This window comes from Streptopelia decaocto (assembly GCF_964273445.1).
Source record: "Streptopelia decaocto genome assembly, chromosome: 9".
In the NCBI taxonomy this organism is placed as follows: Eukaryota; Metazoa; Chordata; class Aves; order Columbiformes; family Columbidae; genus Streptopelia; species Streptopelia decaocto.
This window is the reverse complement of record NC_138664.1, coordinates 8,009,486-8,026,180: the sequence shown is the minus strand read 5'-3', so window position 1 is coordinate 8,026,180 and position 16,695 is coordinate 8,009,486.

The following is a 16,695-nucleotide window of genomic DNA, read 5'->3' as shown; positions in this document are numbered from 1 at the left end:
TACTGAAAAGCAGCTTTCCCTAGTCCCTTAAAATTCCAATCTGTACAACCAGTTCCCATAAATGACTAATTTTATTTTAAATGAAGCTAATTTTTGGCGAGGTCTTGAGAAGAAAAAAATATTGGATCTGCAACAAAATCCATATTTTCCCCCCACACTGTATCTTAAAAATGTATCCAGACTAACAGCTTGTTTCCAGATGATATTGGATGCTCCTTTTAGTTTCCAAAATAGAGTTTTTGAATCTGGTTGTGTGACACGGAGATCGGATACGGGTTCTAGATTTTTAGCCCCTCCACTTTGCGAGGTTCAGGCTGGGGTAACTGCACATGCTACTGGCTAAAGAGAAAATAAAAATAAAGGTCTGCAAAATCTGGACCTGGGATACTAAGTGGAAGAGCTCAGTCCTTCCCCCCTATGGCGGGTGGATTTATTGGGTGTCACGATGACACAATGTGTCTATTCGAAGCTGAAGAAAGCCCCCTACTTAACCTTCATCTTTTTGTGTGTGCACGTACCAGAAGGCACCACACTGTTGCTGGAAAGCAAATAATTAGTGACATGTTCTGTAACACCATTGCTATTTAAAGCTAAATCAGTGGGTTAACGCTTCTCGAAATGTGACATCCGTGAGGGATTCTCGCTCCAGTACTGTTAGTCACTTGGTGGTCTCCGGAGTGACAGGATCAATGCCCCGAGTTTTAAATGTCTTGGTTGCAACAGGAAAAAAAAAAGTGATTATTGGAAAAATTTAGAGGGAGGAGAGGGGTAGGGGGGTGGATTTCACAGCGGCTGACTCTTTCTCCCCAAATTGCCCCATGGGGATGCTGGTCCTCAGCCTTTTGTCTGACCTTCACCCCAGCACAGGGCTTGGTGGGGCCCCTCTCCTTGCAGGCTGGTGGTGTAGGGAAAAGCATGTGAGATGGACTTTGGAATTGTAAAATCCCCAAAGGCAGAGCCCAGGGCTCCCCAGGCATCTGCACAGCACTAAACACTCTGACGGGCTTGAAAGAATGAATCCCAAGAGTTTATAATTACGCACCAATGATGGAGAGAGACTCTGGAGTTGATTTTGCTCAAAGAACTGAAGCAAAGCCATTCTTCGTTAGGGCAAATGGCCTGAACAAAACTCTTTGCTTGGTGAGAATAAAATACAAAAGCATTGAAGAAAGAGAAAAAACAAAAAAAGAGAAGAAAAAGGAAGAAATAAACCAGTCAAATCACATTTTACTTCTTCTTACCCAGGAGATTGACACAGTAGCTTTTTTTTTTTCTCTTTCCCACTTTCCATTAAGCTGGTTCTTTAAAACACATCTGAACTTTTCCCATCCTGACGATTCCCACGGACAATTGGCAGAGAATCTAGGACAACTTGCAATGCTGGGATTTTTTCCAGGCATGAGTAACTTGTTAAAAAGCCACTATTTCCCTAATACTAACAGTAAACAGAGTTCACATCCACATGAAATCCTCTGTGACCCATCGGGGAAAGTTTTTTGTATATTTATATAGAGAGATATATGAAATCATTTAATTCCTTTATCCATCAAGCACTTGGAACTCAGCATGTCCGTTTATATTTCACTTATAAAAATAAATATACACATGCATGCCAGGCTAGATTTAAAGGTATCCTTTTCCCCTAGTTGACAGCTCCATGCCTGTAGTTTAATAAGGGAAAGCTTTAGAAAGAACAGTATTTAAAATAAAGTCATTGAGCCATGTTTTATGTCACATTGATGAAATATAACTCCATCACACCTGCTGCTCCTACTGCTTTGGGTGGTGGACAACTCTGTTGAGTCATTACTTACTGAATTTCTCAGCATTTAGGAACTTGTGCTGTTGGGCAAGCAGAAATTTCAGGCAGACATCCACTGCATAGATGTTTTAAGTGTACAATGGTTTGAAAACATACCCAGGTGATCACTCCCTTTTGGGATCTATTGATGTAGCAAGTATCTATCTGAAATAAACTTATTTTGGAGTATGAAGGCCAAACTGTCGTTCTAACCCTGCCCACACTGCATCCCACCACAGCAATGGGTTCTGCCTAGGTAGCTCAAAAAAAGTTGTAAATATCTAAAAATAGATACTGGCTATTTCAGATAATTTAATAGTCTAAAAATATAAAGCAGCCCTTTTAAAGGGCAGGGACAACAGCTTGTCAGAGGGTTGGCAAACTCTGTTTTGCCTGTGGGTGAAGTGTGGGTGCTGTATGGGATGGACCAAACAGATGCTTGAGAGAAAAAATAAAATCAGAATGAGCAAAATACTTTGTAAAACACTTCAAAATTTGTTTTATCTTAAGTATAATCATGTAATCCTAAATCATATGGCTAGAGTTGGGTGATGTGCAAACTTTTCCATGTTTCTGACTTTTTCCCATCCAAAAATGGTGTGAAAAGACAAAGCTGTGACTTCCTTCTAGAATGTATTTCCAGAAAATATCGATTTTTGGAAGAATCAAAAGAAAATGTACTGGCTTGGGACTGCTTTCCTCTTGGAAGTCTTTGGCAACCTCACACTTCCTACAAGTGAAATTAGGTGTTTTTGCCCAGTATTTTGTGAGCAGACCTGATCTCAGCTCTTGGGTCTCTCTGCAAAACATTATTCTCATTAACAAGAACCATTAACAAGCCTATTTAATCAGGCTAGATTTCCTCAGTGGGTTGTGGTTTCTTTGTTGGCAAAGTGGACAGTTTCCTTGGGGAAAATATCTCATAAAAAAAGGGAATTATCTGGTCAGAAGAGCATTTTGACTTAAACATTCCCGATTGTGCTTACCATTCGTTGCTGATTTAGGTAGGGAGGGTCATTGAGGTTGAACATTGAAAGTGTCACCGAGCAGAATGATTCCCAGGCAGCCCAAATCATCCAGCTTTCCTGACCATCCTGAAAAACAAGCCGGATCCTTCATTGGAATTGTGGTACATGAAATCTTCCATTATAATAATGATCCAGCAATAAAACAAACCAAACCCAAAAAGAATTGGTTCCATCTCTGAAGGCTTATATTGACACATTTACTAGAGTTTTATTAGTTCTGGTATAATGAACATTTAAATAAAACAAAAGTATAGTAGTTGCAGCAATAGGCTGTATTTTTGCTGCGTGGATGAAAAGTTTCAGTCTTGCTGGGAATAAGCAGATTGCTTTTCCCAGCTCCTCAAGAAGTCAGTGCCAATCTTGTAAACTCTTTGAGATCTTCTCAAAGTACAGCTGAGACCAGAACCATTTTTCTTCTCTGCAGTTACATTGCTAGCTTTCTGCATCTAATGGGTATTCCTTTGGCTTGGGAGTTCAGGACCAGGCCCAGAAAGTAAAAAACATTTTACCTAAAAAAAGCCCACCATTTGTGACTAAATCTGGAGAGCAGATTTGATAAACCTCTCCTTTCAGCATTAGCAATTTCCCCAGCCCTCCAAAAGGTCATGTTTGAGGACTTCTGTGAGAAGGAACAGGGAGATGTTCTGTGGGAGCTCCTTGGATTTTGTTCTCATGGAGCTCAAGTCATTTTAAATGATGAGAAAGTTAGTGTAGTGTTTTTCTCTTTATTTGTGGTGTCTCAAATTATTTTTTATGAAGTTATTTGTACACATTTCAGCACTTCCTGTTTGGGAGCAGACGTGGAGGCTGAAATACCATGAGAAAAATTTCTTATCCTGATGGTAATTTAGATCTGGCTAAAAGGAGGATGCACTGAAAATCCTCACAGAACTGCTGCTTTTTATCCAAGTTCTCCTTTGATTTACAAAAGATGTATTTTGACTGGTAGACCAGATATTTTCTGATTTTTAGACCACACAAATATTGAAAGTATGGCTCCTAACTGGACTTCGAGGTTTGCAGTTTCACTAGATAATATCTAACAAGTAGAATGTCAGTGTGAGGTTAAGTGACTTCTGTACCAGTCTGATTTTAGGCTGGCCTAATCTGAAAGTAAATCTCGCTTTAATTTGTAAAAATGCTATATTTACTTCTATGTCTCACCAAACATAGTTTGTATTCTATGTACAGAGGCTGTAAAAAATGCTGGTTTTTTTCCCTAATGACTTCTTATGTCACAGGTATTTTTTGTTGGCTCAGGGCAAACGAAAGAATGCAGCATTGCCATCAACAGATGTATCACCAAACAACCCAGTTCTGTCTGACTTGGTTCTTGGCATCTGTGTGCTATTTCTGTCAAACTCAATCAAACTGAGTGTTAATTTTTGAAGCAAAACCCCTATGATCATTTCACTTGTGATGTAAGCCAGATCTAACCTCAAGACTGTCAAAGGCCAGAAGTCAATGACCCAATTTTGCATGCCATGCACCCTCTATCAGTAGCCAGTGCTTTTCCTGTTCCTCATTCCTACTTATGCAGATTATTCCTTCTTTGAGAAATTTGTTATAGATTTCAATTATATAAAATACAGCCTGGTTGCAACTTTAAGAAGCTTTGTCTATAGCACACTGTGTTAAATACATCCCAGAGTGTATGTAAGGGAAATTTGGAACCTCATCCAGACAGGAATCTGATTTTGCAAAAGGAAATACTCCACTAAGCCTTCACCCAACTGCAACCAAATGCTGAGATTCCCCAGTGAAAACTTCAGTGAGAAATTTGTGCTTGGTTAATGCAATTATGGAGCTTTCTCTAATTGCTCACTCACTTGGAATGTAAGATGGAGTAATCTGAGTATTTTAGGACCTTTCTACTCTGATTATGTTGTAGAGCCTAGTGGGACAAGATTTTGACCTAGATTTCTGCATTCACCTGAGCTGAACTTGGGTTATGACAGTTCATCAGTGCTGGTTTTCTTTGATTTCTTCATAGTGTTCTTTTTTTTCTCTCCTGAGGAAAGGAAGCTAAAATCCTACCAGTATAAATTTAGCTTGTGTTTTGCAAAACTAGTAAATAGTAACCCAGGTCAATTAGAGAATTGCAATGAACTGGAAAAAAAACATGTTAAATAAAAAACAGGGAGGGGAAAGAGCTTCATACATTGATAATATCTCTTTACCTCTCTTTTGATCAGCAGGAGCACTGCGTAATGAAGCAGGGGAATGTCTTCTCTCTGGGAATGAATTTATTCAGAGTTGGTGAGAGCATGAAACTTCTGCATATTTGGTCTCCTGATCCCACAACCTCTTCTGCTTCTGCAGACTTCACCTTCCCCCATGCATAGACTGAATTTCAGGAAACCAACCCTTTTAGGACAGCACAAGTTTCACAGTCATCTGTGAACCCTGTCTTGAGTGGAAAAGATGTGGAGAATATATAGTGAGAGAGAAAAAAAAAAAAAGTCTTATTTATGTATGTAATTATGGTAAATAAATATGAGAGAGCTATAGAAGTATTAACTGAACTGTGAAACAGCCATTGGCTGAATTCAGTTCAAGTTGGCTAAAGAACGGCAAGTTAACAGAATTTAATACTGAAAGTCCCTCTGAGGTGCAGGTCTCATTGAAAGCACCGAAGGAACCCACGTACCTTATTAATGCATAGACAATTTAGTAGAGCTGGATGAAAAAACTAATTTGGCTGTGTTTTGGTTCCTTGCCCAGTCTCATTTTCTGACAAAATTTATTTAAGCAACATTTTTTCTGACAAATGTAACTGCATTAATGATCCAGACATTGTCAGTCTCCTGCATATTTTCCTTTTGGTGTGATTGTGTATCCCAAATCCATATAAACAGAAGATATTTGCTTCAGCTGGCTTGTACACAGAGCTTACACCATGTGAAAAGTTAAAAGCAGTCAGGCTGTGACGGTATCAGTGGTTGCTGGTCTCTGAACGCAATTCCAAATGCATGAACCTATTTTTAGAAACTACATTCATTTTCTTTTTTTTTTCTTTTTAAACCATAACCTTCATGAAAAGACTGTGATGTATATTACAGCCACACAGGGCTGAAAAAAAAAATCGCATTAGCAGTGAAACAATAATCCTGCTGCCAAATGTACAAATATTCGCTAATAACTGCTGTGGTCCTGCAAACCCAGAGGAGTGCTTCATCTTTTTCTTCTGGCCTGGTTTTTGACAGAGGGCTTCCCTTAAATCCGTCTGCCACTCAGCTGTTCACAGCTCTCTGATTCATACCAGCCCACTCTGCGTAAGGTCCCCTGTTTTCTTCTCCTGGAGTGGTGCTGGCTATATTTGCTTATTATAGTAAAATATATATAGTCAAATAAATGCGATAGATGCTCAGGTATACACACAAACTCCCAGTGTTCCCCAGGTGAACCTGGCTGCAGCAGGAGATCACCATAAACTCTGCTGTCTAGACCTAAAAGGAACGTCTATGAAATTAATTGGCGCTTTAAAATAAAAGGCATTTAATGTAAAACTGATAAATCCATTAAATGCGTATTACGACTGCCGTTGCTTTATTCAGGCAAAAGATTTATTCATGGAACAGTTTTCTATTGCTTGTGCAGTTATCAGTGAATAATGATCTGGCAGTTTCATGCCTGAATTCCAGGTAGATAATAAAAACAAAACAAAAGGATTAATGTATTTTAACTGTTTCTCTTCCATGTCTATTTGTGCAACCCCCTGCAGAGCTGCAGGCATGCAAATAAGAGCAGAGAAATTGGTCTGATACTGTAGCTCCTGTGTGGCTGTGGATGCAGTGTGCTGGTGTTTGCAAAGCCATGGCTGTTATATTGCTGTAAGAGCAGAAGACTAAGAGATGAAGTCCATCGGTACGAGCTCAAGGCACACATTTCCCAAGGCACAGTCTCCTCAAAAGAGCCCCAAAGTCCTAAAATCACTTCTCCAATTAAAACTCCCCATTGCATCCCGTAAGTCCTCACGAGGCTTTGCTTCACCTTTTGGGTCCACAGTGTTCATCTCCATACAAAAGCACGTACAATCTGTGTGAGTAAACCCACAAAACATGCTCTTATTTTATACACAAGCCAGGGGAGCAGCTGGGAGACATTGTGGCTTGCTTTCTTATTTATTTGCTCCTTTTTTTTTTTTTTTTTTCTTTTTTTCCTTTGTTTGCTGCCCCATCTCTGACTTGAAGGGTCAAATCCATGGCAAGTTCATTTCTGGGCCAACTCTGCCAAATTATATGATGTGAATTAATGTCTACTAGAGCTTAGAACAGCAAACTCTGATTTAAGCTCTTAGGTTGAACTTGTCTACAATTGTTGAGGTGAAAGGCCAGTTCATACCCATTAATTAACCTAATCCATCTCAATCTACTTTATTTTATACCTTTTAGGGTTTGTGACTCTCAGAAATATATTTAGATAAAGCAATACTGTTAAAATCCAGGAACATTGCTAAAGACACTCACGACCTACTATTGGTTTATACTAGAGATTACTTCAAACATTTTTTAAATGCTGGGAACTAGTTTAATCATATATTTGTTAGTTACTCCCAACATACTGAACAGTTTTCTATCCAATTGATTTAAATAATAACTCTGTTAATGTCAGGGCTATTTTTTGATTCTGACTTTTAGTCCGCTTGTAGTAATTTCATTAATAGGCAAACATTATTGTTAGACTTCTCCTGTTTTTTCTCTTCCACCTCCTCCCTTATTGTGATTCTAGTGCTAAAACACATGAAAATGAGGGAGTGCAATTACCTTGTGAAATGTGAACCTAAACATGACCCCTAAGTACAGCTTTTAGGGGCCGTTGTGTACGTACCAGCAGGCAGAGAATATCGAGAAAGATTAGCAAGGTTCAAGCTTTATCTAAAAGCATATGGGAATTTCTTAAGAGGATCTAATCTAAAAATAGGATTAAGATGTATTACTAGATGTCTATCCCCTAAATATTCATTTTTAAACTGAAGATATTTAATGACTGAGTAATATTTAATAAGTTATTAGTTGACCGTAGAGGCTTCTGAAATTGAAATTCCTTGGAAATGTCTATCACGATAATAATTAATAACAATTTTAAAACAGCATCTTCATTGGAATGGTTCTCTGTCATATTATAGAAACCCATTTAAAAAGTATGGGCTGTTTTAGTTTTTTTTGGGTTTTTTAATACTATACAGAGAACAGAAAATCATGTATGCCCTAGTATCAAAATACCTGAAGTTAAATGGAAATGAGCAGAAAGCAGTCATGAATATTTTGAGATTTTATTTGTAAGAATAAGATAAGCATCTACATATTTATCTATTTTTATCTGAATGTTTTTATCCTGGAAAACAGTCCAAAACTACAGAGCAGAATGTGATATTTAGGCAAGACACACTTGGTGTGTTTTGTGTGGCTGTGCCTCGCACGTGACGCCTATGTTATACAATACAGTCAGACAGCTCATTTAAGGTACAGCAGATCTTATTGATCTTAGCATCTATGTAAACCTGGACCACATCTGAAAGAAAGCATTTCTCAAAGATTCAGGTTTTCTACAGTGAGATAAATGAAGAAAAGCTGCAATAATGCACAGGATTTCCAGAACAGTCAGAAATGGGGGAGAATGCAGATAAGCCCTGATCCACTTTTACATTTGGATTTTTATCTCAATTTTCTAATATATATCCACACTTGAATCTTGGGTTGTGGCATTTTTATGCTAAAAGTTGTGGTAAATCTGAAGGCTGGGCCCAGATGGAGGTTACCTGCTCAAAGTCACGAGGTAAGTCAGAGTTCTCCTGAGCTATCTTGGCATTAATTCTCCCACAAGCACCATGTCTTATGCTAAGTCAAAAATATCATCCAAGTATGTTTCTTGTGATATTTGGACACATGTTTCACAGAGGAGAGAAATATCTGAAGAATATAATAACAGAGATTTTTTTATTGGATTTCCTCCTCTCTTCCCTGTCGAAGTATTTTTTCAAGTCCTAGATAGCAATAATAATAATAATAATATATATATATATATATATATAAAAACCACTTCTACAATTCTTAGAATTTCTCCTGAATCTGAAGGCTGTATATGTACCTTCAATTAATTCTAGTTTCACTAGTTCCCACACACGGAGAAACCTATTGTCCTTCAATAAGAAAAGACAGAGATTGAAGATCTTCCTTCTGGAGTGGCAGAGGCAAAAATGTTGTTTTTGTGGAAAACCATGAAATTCCTAATTATTTCCAGCATTTCATCCATTGCTGTAGCTAAGGAGAAGCTCTGCAAGATGAGAAGGAGAAGCAGTGATGCAAAGCTAGTGAAGCTGTAGTAACCTTGTAGTAGCACTTGGAAATAGCTCTGCCTTCTTCCTCTCCTTCAGACCTGCTGGAGGCTGGCACATAAAACCCGAGACACAGCTATGCCTAAGGGGGAAATTTAGCTGACACGTTATACGGTTTTTGTTTTGAGTCACTGATAAAGCCAAGCACTAGGGAATAGTTTGTTTGAAGTGTGTACGTGCTCCATTCTGAGCAGGATGGGAATTATCAGTATATACGCCAATCAGATAATCATGGCAGAGAATAACTGGCAAGTGTGATGTTGATATTTTGGCTGAGGGATGAAGAGGACCATTCCTTCTTCCCCTTCATGCACCTAAAACTTTGGCTCCTACCGAACTTGGGAATCCAATACACATCCAGGTTTTTTATTGTGCTTTATTGTGTTTTATTTTTTGTCCAGCCAGAATAATTAGTTATAGGAAAGAAAATATAGTGGAAGCAAACATTCCTGGAGAGATCTTTCCATTCTTTTTTTTTTTCTCTTTGTCACTTGCCAACCACAGGCTCTGCACTTGGCTCCTCAAGCAGGAAGAGAAAAGAAAAAGTAAAGAGACAGAAAAACTTTCTACACCTCATGCTTGAAATATTTTTGTTTTCATTGGTGAGAGGTAGAAGACGTCAACCTAGGACTGGACTGAAGGCAAAAGCTACATGTATGCTGTGGGCCTCAGCGCCCTAATAATCAGCAATATTATCTGTCAAACAGGTTAGCTAATAACAAAAATGAAAGCTAGCCAAGCAATTAATGTGCTAGTCTGAACTTGATAAATATGAATTAAAATAGTTGTTCTTGTCTTGTTTGTATATTGTGCCATAAAGTTAGCTGGTTGAGACCAGATGCACAAAGATACTTATGATCCCAGAGTTATGTTGAAATTACAAATAGGACATTTGTTAGGGACAGAACATGTGCATCTGATTTTCAGTGTGGATCTGGCTTCTAGTCTTTTGTTACTTGTCTCAGTGCAAATAGCCTTTTTCCATACCCAAGCAGTGCTTTAAAGAAAAATAAATTAAAGGTTACACAAGTATTACAGTAAATGGGACAGAAGTTCAGCATTTCCCAGTACTAGGTCACAAGCTATAAAGACTTATTCTCCCACGACCCAGAAACTCATACCTATGTATATTTATGAAATATATAACAGATTATTCTTTTGGGCTCCTGTAGTCCACAGTCAAGGAGTTGAAATGTGGCCATTTATATAGTATTTCAACTTTTATAGTCACCTGGAGAGGCAGAGAAGTTTTGCAAAGCGTGTAATGCGTGTTACATGACAGAACGGCAGCAGCAATGACTATGGCGATACCACACACACTCTGCAACAGCTTGGAAAGTAAAAAAAGTGATAAAATTCTCCCATTCACTGGAAACCTAGAAGGATTGAGCTTTCTGTAAAGGATCTTTCTGAGATAGGAAATTGCTCTTAATGCTCACAGTAAACCTCCAAACACAGATCCTTGAGCATGAAGACTTCAAGAGGAGACTTTCTACACAGCAGACATCTCTGTCTGTAGGCTGTTTATCAGACAAATCCTGTCTTCCCCTTGAAAAGCTTCCTTCAATGATCTTCACGAAGCTTCTCTACTCCCCATTGACTGCAGCTCTGTGACACAGAGGGTTTCACTTCCAGTCCTGCAGCCTGTGATTTCTTATGAATTAGACTCTTTGCTAGACATGAGACTCGGGTGCCACAAAGTGGAAAGGAGCAGTGAATTCTGACCGTGTTACTATTCTATAAACCAATCCCCTCCTCCACGGGTAGCATGTCTGGGTGTGTACGTATGTCTGTGCACACTCCGAGGGTGATTCTGATCAAAGCTTTCCCTTCTTGGCCTGTTTCTTCATGCTGACACAATTCTGACATGGCTAAGATGATGTTCTGGTATGGGAAATAAAAACAGAGAATAAAAAGGCTTTATTTGCTCTCCAGATTCCATATAATTTTGCCTTACACATTCTTTACTCTGGCCCTCTTCTTTCCATCAGTTGCCAAACTAAAGTTTTGTACCGGGCCATTAAAGAAAAAGTGAAAACAAAACTTTTATTGACGTGAACACTTTTTTTTTCTCTCTCTCTCTTCGACATTGGGGCCTCAGCTAAAGTGACCTGAGGCTAAATAGGCTCTCAAAGAAAGCTTTCTTGCCAAAGAAATGTCATTGCTGTTAAACAGTACTAATGAATGCATAGATTTAGAACCTTATTTACATTGAAATTTGTTTAGTAAGCCAAGTTAGGTCTGAAAATTGGGACAAACTGTTTCCTCAATAATTTAATAACTCCAAAGACCTCGTCCATTTGGAAAAGGCAGAGCCTCACCATCCACTTACAAATGCAAAGTCACGTTTCCCAAAATTGAATAAAATGCTAATAATACAGCAGATCCACAGATCAGCAAGTAAAGTGGCTTTTACCTCTGAGTTCAGCTGGAGACAGAGTGAATAACAACAGTCAGCTTACTCTGTCCTAAGCAAAATGGTTTTATTCCATCAATTGCCTGTGTTTCAAGTGTTTTGAAGGGTTCACATTTATTTTCGTAACCTCACTGAATTTGGCACCCTTGCTAGTAGTGCTGGAACTTTCAAATTGGGAGCTTTTCATTGAAACAGGCCAATTAACTCACTCGGGTCACATTCTCTATATGAACTGCTTTTAATGGTGAGGCTTACCACCCATTTTGTGGCAAACAAAAATCCATAAAGAAAAACAAATTAATCCATTTCAGTGAGTACTTCCCAGAGAAAAGCATATATCAGCTGGTTAACCAAATATGGGACACTTAGACAAATAATAAAATGTCCTTCTATAACACACCTCCCCAAAAGTTATTGTGTCCCCTTTGTGGAAACCATAATGCTTATTCCTACATCTTATGGATCAGTTTTTCTCAAAAGTCTGCTTTTGGTCTACTGAGCAAGGTATCCTTAGTGTAGAGGCTTAAATCTTTATCCAGATAGATAGACACTCCTCTACAGCATGGGAAGTGTGGAAACTCTTTTATAGCTTGGGTCTGGACTGAATTACTGAGTAGTATTCTGCTCTGTCTCTTAGGGACAGACCTGAGTCTTCTAAAATAAAGACAACCATTGCCATCTAAGGCACAAGTTGGAGGTAGTGTTGATTTGAAAATTTATTTTCAGTTGGAAGGTGAATGCTCAATATATTTATTATGAAATGTGAGGGGCTCTGTGGAACATAAAGGTACCTAAGCACACCCTGTATTCCATTGTCACAGGGTCGATATAAGAAACCCTGCCACAGAAACACAGGTGCCATAGAGGTCAGACTTTGATATCACAGCTGGGACAGCCTCCCATCATTTTGGAGCTTGTGCTTTTTCCACTAGACTATACTTATTGTGCTGAATTCCAGTCCCAAAATTTATTCAGTCTCTCACTACTATAATTTAAAATAGTATTTTCAGTGTGAATAAACAAATGCTGTCAGGCCATTCTAACTCTCATCCTGAAACTGGGCTAGCAAGGAAACGAGAGACACCAGTAACATTTAAATATTTGAAATATGTCTGAAAAATTATATGCTGCTCCCATCTAGCAGACATTTTGTGGAACACGGCAGGTCTCAGTCAAACTAAGAAACCCCAAACAAATCTACAAACTGTTAGGAAATACATTTTTGAAGCTGAGCCTCTATCAGAATATGATATTACATGACACTGTAACCTTTTTCCTTCCAGAAAACCACCCTTTATGAATAAAACATAGGTGACCTTTAAAAACTTAGCAGTTGTACTAGGTGATTGCATATTAACAAGCTTTTTGAGGAACTAGGACAGGTACTGTATGTTTCAGTTAAGGACAGATAATAGAACTATTTAAATAATTTATTATTTTATACAATATAGGGAAATGTAAGAAAACTACCTCAACAAGAGTCTGCTTAAATTTTTGTAAGTATAATTTTATGTGGCTTCCCTCATTCATCTAAATTATACAGTCACTGCTAAATGGACGACTTCCTTTTAAAGGACAACTCTGATTCTCCTCTGCTTGAAGTTTAGGAACAGCTTTGGTTTGAGGCCACTTGATCGGACAAGTTGCAGTGACTATCAGACATTTTTCATACATGATCAAACGTGTCTGAGGCTTTCTGTCCTTTCTTTGCCAGGATAAACGGTTGAGAGGCAAGGCCTGAGCTGATTTAAATCAGTAGAAATGCTGGGACATCTAGGTGTACACACCAACATATGTGGCTAAAGAGGACTCAGTCTAGCTGGCTTTCTCTAAGAAAGGCCCTTTGATTTATTTGATCATCTCTGTTGAAGCTAAGTGAAGAAAAGAGAGAGTAGGTTCACATCACACAGAGCATTTCCATCAAAGAACTTACTTTGAAAATTCACAACATTTATGAGTTTGAATGATTACACTAAATCTCATCTTCTTGCATGGGTCTTCCTTTCTTACAGCTGCTCTCACTAGTTCTAGAGACCAGTTATCTATGGTAGAAATTTAGGGTGCTATTCTGATGTCCTCCAGCTCTTGACTGATTGATCATATTGGCATCTCTCTTTAGTTTTGCATGCAGGACATGGGATCCTGACAGATAAGAAAATTGCTTGGCATTTTTTCTCAAGATATTTTTTTCCACCTAAAGCACAACCCTGTTGCATGTCAGAAAGATTCCTTCCTCTACTGAAGGATGCAATGGTCTTACAGCTCATACCATGTAAACGGTCAATCCCTCAGTTTAGCGAAGATGATATAGCAGCTTACCCATTGCAGAAATATGAATTATTATTTTAAAATAAAATCCCCATTTATTTAGCAGCTGGAATTTCTCAGCTGGAATCCTATACAGATAAATTCAAATGAAAATGCTGATAAAACATGTCCCATTGCTTCTTTTCTTTGCACCATCTCAGGTGACCAGATGTTGCTTTAACCTTTTGCTACGTAAGCTGCTTCCTCCAAGTATCAGAACTATGTCCAGTCACAGAAGAGAAAAAATCACTGACATTAGTCATTTTAACATTTAGGCTTCTTAGGTTGGCTGAAAAGTTTTCAAGAGGGAGTACTGGGGGTGTTGAGCATGTGGAACTTGCCCTCATGTAGGCAGAGCACAGGGTGGTTTATCTTTTGAGCCGGTGGGAGGAGGGAAAGGGAAAAATGTTCCACCAGGCCAACCTGAAAGGTTTTCTCCAATGTGTCATTACTGTGTTTCAGAGCATCTGTGTTGCGGCCACATGAACCGGGTAGGAACACAAAGTAATCAATTTCAGTTGAGAGCGCTAATTTATCACCTTGCCATCTTTTATTGCAAGGTAAAGAATCTCTCTCTCTGTTTCTCTTCTACTTTCTAAATGCAAAATCAGGACAATAAAGAACACCCCCAACCTCCCTTCCTCCACTTCTTCCCTCTCCCTATTTGTTTATAAGCCCTTGTAATTAAAATAAATGCTCTGAAAAGCAGAAATGTACATGATCATCCTCCATCATTACCTGTTAAATGGCAAGAGCCATGCTGGTTCTTGGCAGAAAATATATAAGAAAAGTCCAAATTTTAGCCACTTCTGCATTACTTAGAACCACCTCTTAAAACCTACTAATTTGTTCACTAAACCAGCGCAGATATGGAAAACAAGTACACTTTAATTCTCTCCTGTGAAAATGGAAAAAAACCCTTGCTTTGTTGTCCTTGACATAAATATGCTCTTTCCAGACCAGAAAAAACAAATGTTGGTATGATGGACCCAGTCTTTGAGTGCCAGAAGCAGCCTACACTTTGCAATCTCATACTCAAGAAAGATCCTGAAAGAGTGCATGAAAGAAGGGCAGAACCTAGTCTAGTCTAGTTAAAGCCATATACATATGTACATCTTTCAGGACTCCTAGATATTTATCTACTAACTGCAGATGAGGACAGGACAACCTGAACACAGTGAAACACCAAATATCTCATCCAAGGTACTAAGTCTTGCCTTTACTTGGTTTTCACATCCACACACCTTTTACTTTGTTCATTCACTATTCTTTCTGTCTTAGAACTTTCACTGTAGATGCTAAAATATTTAATCATAATTTTCCTTAGAAAAAACACCCTATTTTATGCACACACATGGATATGTATATATATTCTTGGAACCTAACATTCCTCTGCCATTCCCAATATATCTTTTTAGGCCCCAATTTCCTAACCAAAAGCACATTACAGATCTGATGTTTTCCACAGCCTAGTAGCACATCAATAAACAAAAGATTATTGTGCTTTGTCAGGTTTTATTTTGTAACATTATGGGAAATTCTCTGCTGCTTTGGATGAGTGCATAAACTCTTATTGCTTGACAATTAACAGAGCTAGTAATAGAAAATGCAATGTAATTTACCTTAGTACAAGGGATTTTGGTTAACAAAAATTAAACTATTGAACTCTCCTCTCATAGAAGGACATTGTCTCATTATGTGTGCATTTTTTTTGGCGGTTAAATAAATAAAAAATCCATGTACACAACAGCAATTGGGTGCTGGGCCTTGGGTGGATTTATTATGAAGGCTATGTGGAATTCTTTTAATGTGCTTGCTTTGGAACTGGACAAAATGATCCCTTTGCAAAATAAGCATGCCACAGCCTTTTCTGTGATACAGATAGAGTTCACTCAAATAAATAATGTCGAAGGGGGAGTTCCTTTATATGCTGTGTAATTTCACTGTGCTAGAGAGTTCTTCTTACCTCTGTTGCTGAATTAGGAAGGTCAGAATTCAATTCTCTCCATCAGCAACTGCATACTATAAATGTTGGAGGGATACCACATTAGACTGAGGACCAGACTCATTCTTTTCAGGTTGACCTCCAAAGAGATGGCTTGTGTGCCTTCTCTGGCCTAGGATGGTCATGTTTATTCTCCTTCTCCTTCTCCTTCTCCTTCTCCTTCTCCTTCTCCTTCTCCTTCTCCTTCTCCTTCTCCTTCTCCTTCTCCTTCTCCTTCTCCTTCTCCTTCTCCTTCTCCTTCTCCTTCTCCTTCTCCTTCTCCTTCTCCTTCTCCTTCTCCTTCTCCTTCTTTCTCCTTCTCCTCTCAATTTATTTTTAGGAATAGGAAGGAAACTTTAAATCTAAGGACAATTAATTCAATGTTGAAATGTCCCCCACCAAATGGGAATTTTAACCCGTTCAAAAGGAAACAACATATAAACGAAGCCATGAGAGAAATGAGGCTGAGGACTTGGAGTGGGGAGTTGGCATTGGGCGTTCAAAGCATAACCTTAGTTTCTGTGTTGCCTACTGTGAACCTGAACAAATCCATGGAGAATTTCCTTTGTGTAGGCTAGGGAAACGGACTTTTGCATTTGCTGTGTTTTCCTGAGCATACCCAAAGAAGGACCTTAGTAAGAAAATATACCTCAGCACTGCAAGTTTTTTCTCTGTCTCTTGAATAAAAGTTAATTTTTATATTTTAAAAGGCACAGTTTGACCCATTGCTATTTTCAGTCCAAAGAAATGATCTAATAAAATTTAAGGCCATAATAATTGATTCTTTATAGCTTCCTCATTTTGCATAGTTTCTTTATAGTG